A 14,307-nucleotide genomic window follows, 5' to 3' on the forward strand; every position below is an offset into this window, starting at 1 on the left:
ACTGAACAGCCTTGAATTAGTCTTGCCCTTCGGGGATCTGTGGCCTTATTACTCGCCTGGATTGAAATGACTCATTAATTATCTCAGACGTGCTTCCAAAAAGCTTGGTCAGCGCCATGAGCTATTTCCTCACGTTTGTGAAATACTTGCAGAATATTCAGCAGTAGGAGTGGTACTCATGCAGTATTGCGTGGGTCATGCTGATAAGTGAGGTCTTCTCTTGATGTCAGAGAAGACAAACCTCTCCTTCACGTAAACAGGAGGCTGTCAAGGCGGTTCTGATTACTGGGCTTTGTCTAGATGGAATTTGAAAGGAGTTCATTTCTGGTGTCATTTCCTTTCTAAAGGCTAATGAATTTCCAGATGACAAAATGGTGGGGTGATTTTGAGGGTTGGTCATTGGGAAGTGAAATCACGTCTTCTTCTCAGCACCGATGGAGCGGCCGCCTATTGCGTTCAATCTGTGCAACATTTCCTTGGAGACATCACCTGAAAAGGCAACGGCCCCTTTTTCACCCTGCACAGCTTAGCGTGTGTGTGTGCACGTCCGGGAGTGTGTGTGAGTTGTGGCAGTGTGTTGTCCCTCTGGTGATGAGAGTAAAATAAAAAAATTCAATCTCCAGCTCGTTAGATATGTGAAAGCCAAACTGGGAATTCTAAACTAAGAAGGGCGACGCCGACTGGAGATACCGCCGCAAATACGACGACGGCAGGAAGAAGCGTGATCACAACAAATTGAAGGGAGGAGATAAAAAAAGATAAGTGCAATGTGAGCGACTGATAGATTTGGGTATCTGTGGAGGAGATGAAGCACATGCAGGACAGGAAAGAAGCGAGAGTATAAAAAAGGAGGGAAAGAGTGAACATGTGGGAGGTAAGAGGGACACCTTGTCTGTCTCACTCTGTCACTAATGATGGAGGAAGGTCAAAGCTATTCCACAGTTGAGAGAATCCAATGATGCAAATTAGGTTAGACTCATGTGCCAGAAGAGAGGCCCGGGAATCCTGATGCTTCTCGATAACACATAATGAGAATGTTTGTATTCTAAATATTCTCTGTTTATAACACAAGACGTCAGTCGAATTTCGATGAGTGAAAAGGCAAAATCTGTCTGAAGAAGGAAAAAAGGGAAAGCTGAACGCAGCCTGGCAGAGTGACTGGTACAAATATGTAACTGTCGGTGTGGCAAGTAAATAGCAAGAAAGGGAATGAGTTGGAGAAAGAAGGGGGAGGGGAGGAGTGTGACAGCTTTCCATCCCCAGTCTTTGAAGAGCAGCACGGTGCCGGATTCACATGGGGGAGAATTGTCAATGAATATGTACATAGCTTTGACCTGAATGCACATGTATGCCAAATCGCACAGAAACGTTTCTAAAATTGCATTTTGTCTAAAAATGCACAAAATAAATGTGAAAAATGGAATTACTTGACATCAAATGATTCACCAACATATAAAATGACCTTTCCTCTCAGTCAAGGTGGTGCTGTAAATAAACCATACAAGCGAGAAGGATTTTCATGAAAAGTATGAATGTGCAGTATAGGTACAAGGACGGGGGAAAACATTGCATATGCATACATGGCAGGGATGTAGACGGCAGAATAATTGCAGCACTTCATGGATAATAGTGACCTTGTTAGTCCAAAAGCTTATTGGCTGCCTGTTTTACTGACTCTGTCTGCGCAACCAATAGAAACGGTCGCTATACTGTTTCAGATGTGGGGATGAAAGGGCAGAAAGAGGGGGTGGGGGTGTGAAGCACAGAGAAATAGAGGTGAAGGCAGAAAAGAATTGGAATAGATGACGTGAGGAGAGAAATGGGGAGTGACAAGGATGGAGATGCGGAATAAAGCGGAATAAGCGGGACAGAGCTAAACCCTTTGTACTGAGGAAACAAAGGTGACAATCCTTGAGCACTGAAACAACCGTTCAGCTTGTGGTTGTACAACACCAACAGAGGATACTGAGTGTGTGTGTGTGTGTGTGTGTGTGTGCAGCCTTCTGTGTAAGAAGATGGTGCTTCACAGGACATTAGGTAATCACATTTCCTAGATCCTTTTCTCACCAGAGATCCCCGAGGAAGGCATAGAAACCCCCATATACACATGTATGCAGACACACATACGGCCGTGAAGGCTTTGTAAACACTGCAGAGCAAGATGGTGAGAAGAAACCGATTATTGTGAGGAGGAGGAGAAGTGGGATCACAGGGGAGGAATTTTCTGGAAAGGTCCTAAAAGCGGGTGGACAAATAAGGGAGAAGGTTAATAGATAAAAGCTGGAGATTAAAGGGACAATGAGTAGAGTGAGAGAGAGGTAGAGCTTGAACAGGTTGCCAGGTTTAGGGAGAGTTCAGGGTTATTTTGTTTATTGACAGCAGAGTGACAGCCTGCCAGTCCATGTCTGCACCTCCTTACACGTGTGCACACACACTTTGACAACAAAGGAACATTCTACTTTTATATAATCCTATGATAATAGTTTGGGTCGACACTATGACCATCGGTAAATTAGTTCTCACTAAATTATAGCTTAGATTCAGAGAGATGGAGGGAAATATGCAACAGAGGTTCCCGGGCACTCAAACTGGAGACATTGAAATTCTATAGACCACCAGAGCACCCCAATCAGACAGGCTTTGAACAACTTCCGGGTAACAAGTAATTTACACATTGAGTTGAAGTTCATTCTCGACCTTGAAACACTAGAAAAGGGGTAACAACTTTCCAAGGTCAAGAATAAACTGGAAGATCAAGTGATCTGATCAAAAGACCCAAAACAGCCGCTAAGGAGATCGCTTTGTCAGCGACTGTTTCCAAGGTCAAGAATGTTTGTGTCCTGTAATCTTGCGGACATGTTTGCCTCCTTCCCTAAAGTAGCTTCACGTTTAGTCTCCGTGACTCGCTGGGTGTAACCCAAATGAAATGAAGCTAAGGGAAAGCGGTGTGCAAACGACACGGACCCCCATGACCTCCCAACACACGGCTCAAGTAAAATGATGCGACTGGAGATGAGTTGAACTCTCTGGAGTTTAGACACGGCTCACATGATGGTGCTTCATAGTTGAAGCATATAGCAGGTACTGCAAGCAGCTTGTAAGTCTGGGTGTTGATTTGGGTAATTTGTTGCTTTATTTACAACATGTCTTCAACATAGTTGCTGTGTTCCCAGTTCTCAACAATTAAGTGCAATGTTATCATACTGGACAGAAAGGGTGGTTAAAACTACAAACACCAAACCCACGTTGCAAGAAACACACACAGGAACGATGTAGTTGAACCCTGATCACATCATGGATAACAGATAGTGACATTAAATCTCTGCTTGGCTACCGCTGGAGGAATGTCATTATTCAGCGCTAAAACCGCATAAGAGAAACTCTTTGCCACTGATTCATCAAATTATTTTTCTCTCAAGAAGAAGCTAGAAAGGCAGACGAGCTTCCCCCGATAGAATATCAGCGCAGTCAGGGTCCTCGCGCTCCGAAGGGAGGCTGTGGGACTCGGGCATTGAAGACACACAGAGATGATGGGAGTTCTCCCCAGGGAGCATCCGGTTAAAATTGAAGAGCTCTTTCATTTTCGCTCCCTCTAATGCTCATCTCGCTCCCTCTCTCCCTCTTAGCGAGGTCACGGCTGAAAAGTTTCAATGATGCCCCAGGAGGCCGAGAATAATCATCCAAGTGTGTATCTGCATCCATGTGTGTGTATCCAGGCGGGTGATTGACCTTATGTGTGCGCAGAGATTGTGTGTCTTTCTTTTTGCCCAAGTAAAGACGATGTGCGGACGTGCGGTTGACCGGCGAGTGGCCTCTGTCGCACCCTCGCAGGGTCCTGAGATCCCATGCGGCACTATTTTGTTTCCCAATCAGGCCGTCTGATGCGAAGAGATAAGCACTTCAGCCTCGCTCCTGTGGTTTCCTCTACGCATGAAATGCAAACTGAGAGCGAGTGGAACTCCTTTTGGGGCATTCAATACGTGTCACTCCACATCAAAGAGAGCGAGACGGGAAGCTCTCGTTGATGAAATCAATGGCCGTCTTTGAGGAAAAGCTAGTGAAATAAACTGTGGCATGCTTTGCCATCAGAGCTGCAAATCACCACCTGAGTACTGACAAATAACCTCAGGGAGGAGGACTTGAAAATCCACTAACAAATTAACAAACATCGTAAAGACAGCCAAGAAAAAAAGAGCACAACAAATGTAAACACACCCGTGGCATTCATGTATGTCGGCAACAAACACACAGCGAATGAAGCTGACAATCCCATCGTATCCACACGGTCCCTCCCGAGGACAGAGAAGAATATGTTCCGACGTCATGTGATCGTGATTGAACTAGTGGGAGGAACAATAGAGAGCGAGAAGAGAGGGAGCGCTACAGGAAAGCCGCTGACAGCTCGCCGTTCTGAAATAGCCAGAATAGAGCGGCTTTATAATAATTATATATTTTTTCCCCCTGATCCAAAATTCCACCAGAGTGGCTGAATTATTCATTTCTAGACCAATGACATGCCGAGATGGGGACAAAGAGTCATTCCTCTATTTTGATTCACATAATAAATTCATGATTCGATGTTTAAAAAAGGAGGGAGGAAAAGACTGAGGAGGGGAAGGAAGGGGGAGACGGAGGGAGGCTCCGGTCAGGTGAAGAGTTCCTGGAAAGTGTAAAACAAGGATAGAACAGGAGTGAGCGTACAGATAGGCTGACACAGCTTATCGATCTGGGATCAGCTGAGAGAGGAACTCTCAGCAGGCTGCACGCGAATTCAAAAAGGAGAAGAGTGAATTACAAGATTATAAATACTGTATTGGCTCAGATATGAGACACTATTTCACGTTAGGTTCTGAGACTAGATATTCCCATATTTGTTTTCGAATGTGACACTTTCTCCTCCATAGAATGTTGCATTATGGGTTGTTTTGAGCCTTAATATAGCGGCTCACAAACAAAATACATTATTTACGAGTGAAAACAAGTCATGATCAGATTCCAACGTCTTCACGGCGAAAACGGGCCAAACCGAATGATCTCTGGAGAAATCATAACATGTCCAGCTCAAAATAACCAAAACAGCAAATGCTAACAATGAAAAGAGTATTGTGATCGTGACAGAGCGGTACAGTTATTCCTCACTAAACCAACAGTCACTTTAACAAGAGGCCACACGACTCCACAGTCTAGTGACGCAGGTTCAGCCACACTTCCTCTTCCTTTCACCTGGAAACGCCTCTCAGTCTTTGTTTTGTACATTTAGAGCAGGAAGTTCTCCGGTGAAGCAGTCTTTCTTCTCTGGTAATTATTTTCAATGCTATAAAAGGACCCCGCCTGCCTTGCTAAAGGGCAACACTTCTCGAGCCACTTTTACTGGTGAGGTCGAGTTGCAATGGAGCAGATGATTCAGGAGGGTTTTGCTGTATAAACGAGAGGAGAAGCCAACAAAAGAGTGATTTCATATTAAAGAGGTGACTAACCTTTATCTCTACAAGACCCTGAACAGATCCTGAACACAGTTACTCAGCTCTGTTACACGTCACACACAGAAAGGAGACAGTGACACATATGTGCTGGCTTCCTCAAGTGACTTCCACAGGCCTCCAGTCGAGGGTGACGCAGTGTGTGGCACTGTATGTCCGTGTAGCACACACACACACACACACACACACCTATACACACACACACATGGTGAACAGTCCCTAGGCTTCTGCAAGTCAGTTTGTGTAACAGTGAGGCGGAAATAATGTTTGAATCTGTGCTCCCTCCAAGCGAAATCCATGTCTGTGCGTGTGAGCCTGTGAACGTGAATGTGTGTGTGCTTGTGTGTGTGTGTGTGTGTGTGAGTGTGTGTGTGTGTGTGGGTGTGTGTGTGTGTGAAAGGACAGCACTGAAGGACATTATAGAAAATCGGGCCATCTACAATCACCCCAACAAATTACTCCCACAGCTGGTTGGAGAACAGATTAAAATGACTTCTCATCTGAACATGATGTAAGTTTTAAAGCTGCAGCGTAAAGGATTTGACAACATCTAGCGGTGACGCTGCAGATTACAAACAAATGAAGAGGAGCTGCTCCCGATGTAAATATATAAATGGCTCGAAGTTAACAAAAACACTTACATTCTTATTTTCAGGTTATTGTAGAAAACACACCTATGATTATAATACGGGTAGATGAAATCAAGCATTCTGGTTGGTTGAGAGTGAGTCACGAGGTGTACTTTATTCAGCCTTAATGGTAGATTTTGCGTGACCATTAGTTGTCAGTTGAAGCTTGACAGTTACCAAACATGTTTCTGTGAACTTTGATATTTGGGGGGAATGACTTTAGATTAATGGTTAGCCGAAGAGGAAACTTCAGGTGGACGTCATGCTACCAGAGAGAAGAAAGAAAGTGAGACCTATGAAATGTTGCGCAATGAACAAAACACTGTCAGCCAAACGAAGTGGGCAATGAACTGCTTTACCAACTAGTGCGAAGAGAAACCAGAAACTAGACCTGAAGACCAGAACCAGAGACGCTATGAATGAAATACTGTGGGATTTATATGCCACTGTGCGCAATGCAAATTATGACCACTAGGGGGTCAGCAGTTTAAAAAAACAGTAGACGTCAGGGTCACGACAACACAAAGTCCGGTAAAGTTGGAAAGATATTCACAGATTCGGACTTCCCGGGGCTTGTCTGTTGCATAGCTGCACGTCGGCCTAACAACACCCTTGAAGCGGACATTATTGACGATACAGTACTGCCTCTCGTACCTTATTGCTTGAATATGATATCCAAGTTCTGCCAATAGATCCCCCTCAAAGCTACACACCGTTCCTTTAATGCTAAATAAAATACAATTTCAGCTCGAGTGCCAACACATTACTTCCCTGACCCGTAGCAGAGAGCATTGTTCAAGATATGATACTTGACTCATTAAAATCCAATTTGCAGGACCGGGTCACAACACTTCATCACGGCGACTGAGCCCTCCTTGCCACATCGTAGGAACACACGGTTCAAGTGCCTGAACGAACGATCAGAAGATAAATCAATAGCAATACAGCTTTAATGTAACAGAGTCCTCACGGAGCAAAAGAGAGTTCATCCACTCAGAATCACAGCGGAAAGAGAGAAAGAGAGAAGCGTAGCCTACAAGTGAGACATCATGATTGACCCGACGTGGGCAGAAGGCATGCACACACACCCAGACACCCACACACACACACACACACACACACACACACACACACACACACACACACACACACACACACACACACACACACACACACACACACACACACACACACACACACACACACACACACACACACACACACACACACACACACACACACACACACACACCATTTTCTATTGCTATTTTTCATTCAGCCTAACACCCAGAATCAGATATTATGACAAGGGAAAAGGCTCCTTCTTTAACTTTAATACGCTTTTATTTTCAGGTCACACGCTGCAGACAGAAGTGAGATTTCATTTCATTTGTAGCAACGACATAGAAAACCAGAGCGGATCGCAGCACAGCACGACAGAGGAGATCCACATCATTAAAGGTCTGGAGGAATTCAGACGTGAGTCAGAAAAGGACGTGGACACACTCAGTTATTAATTTACTGTTAACCAACGAGAGGACGGAAGTCTGCCAGTGAGATTGGTCTCAACCCGCATGCCTAGCTCTTCACGTCTTTATGTTGAGATTGTAAATAGTGGTGATCTAGTTGTTTTTTCTCCATCATCTGCTGCTTCAGAAGCAGTGAAAGTACTTTTACCGATTGACTTGACAGCATCGTCTTACTAACCGCAGCGACACGGCAGCGTCTGCTCGGGCTCAGCTTGAAGGTCGATACGTTGCTGCTGTTGTCTCCATTGTAAGAAGCCAGTGTAAATTCATGATGTTTTCTTTACTCTGCTTTGTAGAAGCAGTTTAATAATATTGGTTGTTGGCATAGTGTAACATTCACTGTAGTTATGTGATGTTGCGACTGTTTGTCTGTCTGCGGTCGAACAATAAACTTCATTAGGAAGGCTCACAGTGAAGCGTTGAAGTAAGAAGCTTTCCTCTGAATGAGAATGTAACTTTAGTTATCAAGCTCCTCTTTTATGGAACCAGCTTCCAATTTCAGTCCGGGAGGCAGACACAGTCACCTCGTTTAAGAGTAGACTTAAGACCTTCCTCTTTGACAGAGCTTATAGTTAGGGCTGAATCAGGTTCACCTGGTCCAGCCCCTTGATATGCTGCTATAGGCTTATAGCTGCTGGGGGACGTTTTAGGATGCACTGAGTACCTATCTCCTCTTTTTTCTCTCCTTAAGGATGAATTTTCATCTCTCAATCACACGTTACTAACTCTGCTTTCTCCCCGGAGTCCTTTTGACTTCACGTCTCATGGGGTCATCGGACCCTATGAGACGGCATAGATCCTATCTGCCTGATGGATCATCGAGGTCTGGGTCGTGGAATTCCTGCTCCTGACTACGCCACTGTCCTGTTGAGACTCCGCCCACTGTTGAGACTCCGCCCACTGCTCCTCCCCACCGCCATCTGCCTGATGGATCGTGGAGGTCTCCATCGTGGAATATGCCTACTATGAACTATTCATCCACTCTGTCACATTCATTGAATGTATTTTAACTCTAAATCTGTCCTTCTGTACACATGACATCTATTGCACCTGTCCATCCTGGAGAGGGATCCTCCTCTGTTGCTCTCCTGCAGGTTTCTTCCCTTTTTTTCCCCCTGAAGGGTTATTTGGGAGTTTTTCCTGGTCCGATGTGAGGTTTTGGGGCAGGGATGTCTATGTGTACAGATTGTAAAGCACTCCGAGACAAATTTGTAATTTGTGAAATTGGGCTATACAAATAAACTGAATTGAATTGAATTGAATTAACTGTTAACTGAAACTCAATGAAATGTTTCTCTTCTCCCAAGTTTAAATGAATCTTTACCGAGTTGAGGAGTCTCTGGTCACACTGTTGTTGAATTATTTAACAGGAAAACGGGAAAGTCTTTGTATCTCTCCAAGATTTGAGTAATTTGAAATGAAAGATTCAATCATCCCCAAATTCAATATGAGAGTTTATTTGAAAGAGAATGACTCCAGGGACGGTTGTCAGACGAAATAATGACGCAAAGCTAAATTAAAATGTATTATGCGCGTTCGGCGAGAGATACCACGTGACCTTAAAATCATACCAAAGCAGACGAGAGGGAGAGACGGAGAGGGAAAGTTAAGGAGGCTGACAGGACGACAGCAACTGTGAGCTGGAGGATGAACTCCAGAATCTAAAGAGAAAATACAGCCGGGAAAGAAAATGAAAGTAAGAATAAAGGAATACGCAGAATGAGAAAAATAGGGAAAGTGCGAGAGAGAATAATTCATCTTGAGGCAGGGACTGAAATAAATAGAAACTGCTCGCGGAGGACGAGTTGGTGAAGAGGGTGAAGAAGGTCAGGAGGTCGTTATAGAGCAGTGAGACAGCAGAGAAGTCGTAGTTCCAACCTGCTGCTTATTTGCCCTGAGACCAAAGCCCACTTCTCCACTCTTGACCGGTACCATCCCTTTTACTCCACACCGTCCATTTCATACAGCACCAGTGGCAGAAGCCTGATAACCTCTGTGCATCGGCACAATAAATGGACATTTTAGCAAAATTTGAATATGGCCTCGAGCAGTTTACCGCAAGACGAGCAATATTTGTTAAAGGTTAATAAATGTGTGCCAACAATAATATTTTGAATACACTATTGTTGTGCTCATGTGTGTTGTAATATCTGTTTGGCACAGATCGCTGCAATAATCCCAATGAATTTTTAATATATTTTTCAATGAAAATAATGACGCAAAAGGGATGATTCCCCCTATATAATTGGATCTCATATTGCAATTGCACTATCAGAGAGAAATAATTCCAATTAGATTTCTTTTTTAATTGTTCAGGCCAGTTTCTGTGGATACCAGGAATAGCAAGACCATTAAATTCAGTTTGGTGATCTGATGCAACCACAAGTCTCTGTACTGTAATTCCACAGCTTAATAAGGACTGCTGTTGTTGCGAGTGTGTGTGTGTGTGTGTGTGTGTCTGTATTGGCATGGAGGTGTGTGTGCAGGTATACGTTGACGTTGCACCCTTCTCCATGCATGCTCCTCAATCACCATCCAGGATTCTAAGAGCAGCAGTCTTCCACTCTTTTAAGACCCGTGCTAGTGCATTCCTCAAGGTCAACCATCATGCTCACACACACACACACACACACACACACACACTTGTTCACACACCAAGATCAAAAGCTCCTTCAACACGCCCACATACCCACGGTCACCTTCCCAATCAAATCCTCTCACTACGCAGCCAATCATAGCTCCGTCGCTTCTCCCATCACGCGCTCACATTTTGCTCTCTGAAGTCTTAACCTTCTGAGTTTCTGAATCTCCCATGTCACCTGAACTCCCCACTCTGCTGAGGCGTTTATGTCTTAAATGGAAATTCTGGTTTCAGACAACCTTTGTCTTTTTATTCATTGCTTTGACGGTCCATCTTTTTGGTTTTAATAAAACAGTACTCACCTGTTGCTAAAAAGAAGTGAGAAGGAGTCATGATCACGCACATGATCAAGACAGTTTTGATTAGAATTAACAATATGGAACTTGTATTTTTAATTACTATCACATATGTTTAACCCTTGTGTTGCCTTAGGGTCATTTTGACCCGAATCAATATTACACCCTCCCCCCGCCTTAGGATTCATTCAAGTTTCAAGTTTTTTATTGTCACATCCCCTTTTATACAAGTATAATCGGTTTGTGAAATTCTTATGTGCAAAACACCCGACAGCAGTAGCAGACTAAAAAAAAGAATAAGAATGAGAATAAACTATACAATATCCACACAAAAAAAAGAAGAAAGTATTAACAATATATATATAAAACAATGTAATAGAATATACATCATGACAATATATATATATAAAACAATGTAATAAAATATACACTTTTTTGAGACAATATATATATATATATATGTATATACATACAATATATATATACAATATATATATATAAAACAATGTAATAAAATATACACCATGGCCATAGATATTCACAGAATATGTTCTGGTGTATAGTGTTAATGAGGGTCTCATTTGACCCCATTCAATGTTTAATGTCGGTGTTCTTTCGGTAGTCAACAAACAAACATAAAGTGCCTCACACTTAAACTTGGAAAACAATATTAATTCTAATAATTTTCTGGAGGTTTTAATTGCTGGCGTCAAATTGAACCCAAACGGTAAAATATGTTAGTAAATATAAAGGTAACAGGAGGGTTAAACATTGAATCGGGTCAAAATGACCCAAAGGCGGGGGGAGGGTGTAATATTGATTCGGGTCAAAATGACCCTAAGGCAACACAAGGGTTAAAAACAAATTATTTGCTAATTATTTGCTCATTTTTAATCTGATAATTTCTTTATTTAGCTTTAATAATTTATTGTACTACACTGTGGGCTGCCCGGGAGTCTGACGCAACAGCATTTAACAAACTCCAGCGAAATGTAGCATTTATGCCCAATCTGTGCGAAACACCCATCCAAGTGGACTTTATGGTTGTATTTTAACCCAATGGACCAATTTTTAAAGTCCATTGTTACATATACTGTCAAATCTTAAATGTCCACAAGCTTTAACTGTCAGAGGTCCATATCAACATTTGGTGCTCCGTCTATATACAAACAGAACAACAATGCAGAGCTCTGCACTGCTTCTTAATCCTATATAAACATTTACATGTTTAATCTATGTTAAATCTGGCTTGGACAAGCCCAACACATTGTAAACACAACATTTACATTTCCCCATATTAAGCTGTTGTGCAAGCATGTTAGCAAACAGAAGATATAAAGCAACATTATCATTCATATGAGGTTATGTTTCAGGCTTGATGACATCATCTTCGCTCTATTGGTCTCCACCTGCTAAATACTCCACTGTGTTCTCCAGTAAGTCTTTGACTGTGTTCTTCTGCTGTTTGGTGCAGCAGGTCGAGGAATCTAGAGCTCGTCCGCTAAAAACGAGTTTGATATGATCCGCGTAACTGAACCAAAACAGTGAAGTTGCGGACTGTAAAACTAAAGAAATCACCGTGATGAAAGTTTTGCAGGAGCAAGACTCTGAAGACTTTTTTCTCTTCTCCATGTACCTTAAACTGAAAGGAGTGAAAATGTCACTGTGAATGACATCTTTTACATTACACCTCATTTACACGTCAGAGGGCAAAGGACTGGTATCAGGTGCGGTTGATTGGAGCAGTTTTTACGAGTATGAGTACATGAGCACAGTTTTGGACCTCATCCCTGATAATCGGTACATCTCTACATTCATGTTGCTTCCCCCACGTATCTACAACATTAGAAGTGACAGGAGTGATGTCCAAATCTACAAAAAATGACCAAACTTAATTCACATAATACTTTAGAATGTTCCTTCAAGAATCAGCTGAATGCTCTAATCAATAAAGCAAAACATCGTCTCCTCCTCTCCCTCTGTCTCTTTCTTCGTCTTTATTTTCCAGTGGGGGCTGAAAACTATCTGAAAAGACATCAGCAATCAGCGCCTGTCAACAGTAAGGCCGAACATTTTCACATTCTCTCAGTTTTCAGTCACCGTCTGGACTTTCTTTCCCTTTGACTTTATTTCAACTTAACTTTGATACACAAAGGATGGAAAGAAATCAGCGGAGAAGAAAAGTTGTAATTGAAGGAAAGTATTTCCTCTCTCAGACATCAACAGCAAGTTTTCCCATATGCTGAGAGCGATGTGCCCGCGTAAAGTTAGAGACCCAAACAAGTTAATGAGGAGCTGGAAATAATGAGCTGATTGCATGATCAGAGGCGTACTTCTTCCGCACACTAAAATAAAACACAACTATTTCCTCTTTACGTATCTTTTCTGGATCTGAGTGCAGCCATAATATGAAGTAGCTGCCATGTTCAGGCTCTACTGAGATCACTCTTTAATAAAGTTGGGGCAATATTCATGAATTCACCACCCATCCTTCACTTTGATGGAGGAAAGGGCCGACATGAAACTAGCCAGTCATGTTGTCCAGAGGGGCAGAGTCCGGTAAAGGTAATTGCTTAGAAAAAGAAAGAAACAGAAGATAAGGGGGAAAGGAGAGAGGTGACAGCCTATAATTGAAAATGGAGAAAGGTGGAAGATTGTGGAAAAAGAAGGATATATATATAGATGGGGAGGGGGCAAGGAAGGTGGGGGAGAGCTGATACACCTCATGCAAACCTGGTGTCATAAGCCATCTGCCCTCTGCCACAACATGACGCAATGCATGGCCATGCATGTCACATGACCACACATGGCATCCTGCAGTGTGGCCAGCAGAGCTATACGTGTCTCAGACCAGAGAACAGCAGCCACACAAGTTATACATGTTCAGATATGTTTTGGAGTGCACAATTTATGACTGCGAATAATCCGCGTACAAAATTAATGTAATTAGAAATGTTACAGCCAACAGGAAAGAAGTGTTAAATCAGAGCGACTGTTTAATTTGTTCGGCTGACGTGAAACTGGCAACGTTCCACGAGTGAAGGTTTATTTACATGCATCACTCTGACAGCCTACAAGAACCATTACGAAATGCGTGCTACACAATAACGTTATAACGGGATGTAGATGGTAGAAAGCATGACCAGACACACACACACACACACACACACACATACACACAAGCTCTCCTCTTGTTCTTCCTTCCTTTGCTGCAAGTATCTAAAGGCGAGTAGGGAGACTTGTCAGGGTGGGTAGTCGTCAACCCAGAAGCTCTGCGAGGATGCACTGCTCGTTTTAAGTGTTTCTGTGCTCCAGCGGTGAAACCACGGCAACCGTTGAGTAGAAGATGTACATACCTGTTTGTGTGCGTGTGTGTAGTAAAAGTGAACATACCCAGGGCTGAAGCGTGGTCCCTGATGCCTCCTCATCTGTCCAGCTGTTGGTGTTTGTGAATCTATTTTTCTCTCCTCTCGGCCCACAAGTTGCCAACACTGCCACACGTGCCAGCTCCTCCACTCCTCAGTCCGTCTCGGTCTCACTCTCAGACTCTGGCATCAGCAGCTGTACCAACGGCGCCTCTCACCCCCCTCTTTTCGCTCTACTCCCTCCCATCCTCCCTCCAGCCGGCAGGCTCGTATGTGTACACACCTCCTTTCACTCCTTCTTGGTTATTGTCCCACAATATGGTCCGGGCGCTCACGGGAGGCGGATGCTCATGTGAGATTGTCCTCC

At 43.3% G+C, this 14,307-nt stretch overlaps 1 protein-coding gene across 1 annotated transcript in view; it reads right to left on the minus strand.

Moving 5' to 3' along the window:
- Positions 1-14,086, minus strand: part of LOC130198605 (leucine-rich repeat and immunoglobulin-like domain-containing nogo receptor-interacting protein 3) — a 31,127-nt gene extending 17,041 nt beyond the window's left edge. Inside the window, exon 1 of the mRNA XM_056421830.1 lies at positions 13,969-14,086. The gene's annotated coding sequence lies outside the window, so the exon portion shown is untranslated. The remainder of the gene's footprint in view (positions 1-13,968) is intronic.
- Between the last annotated feature and the right edge of the window lie 221 nt (positions 14,087-14,307).

The sequence above is a fragment of the Pseudoliparis swirei genome, chromosome 8 (assembly GCF_029220125.1).
Source record: "Pseudoliparis swirei isolate HS2019 ecotype Mariana Trench chromosome 8, NWPU_hadal_v1, whole genome shotgun sequence".
NCBI classification, from domain to species: Eukaryota; Metazoa; Chordata; class Actinopteri; order Perciformes; family Liparidae; genus Pseudoliparis; species Pseudoliparis swirei.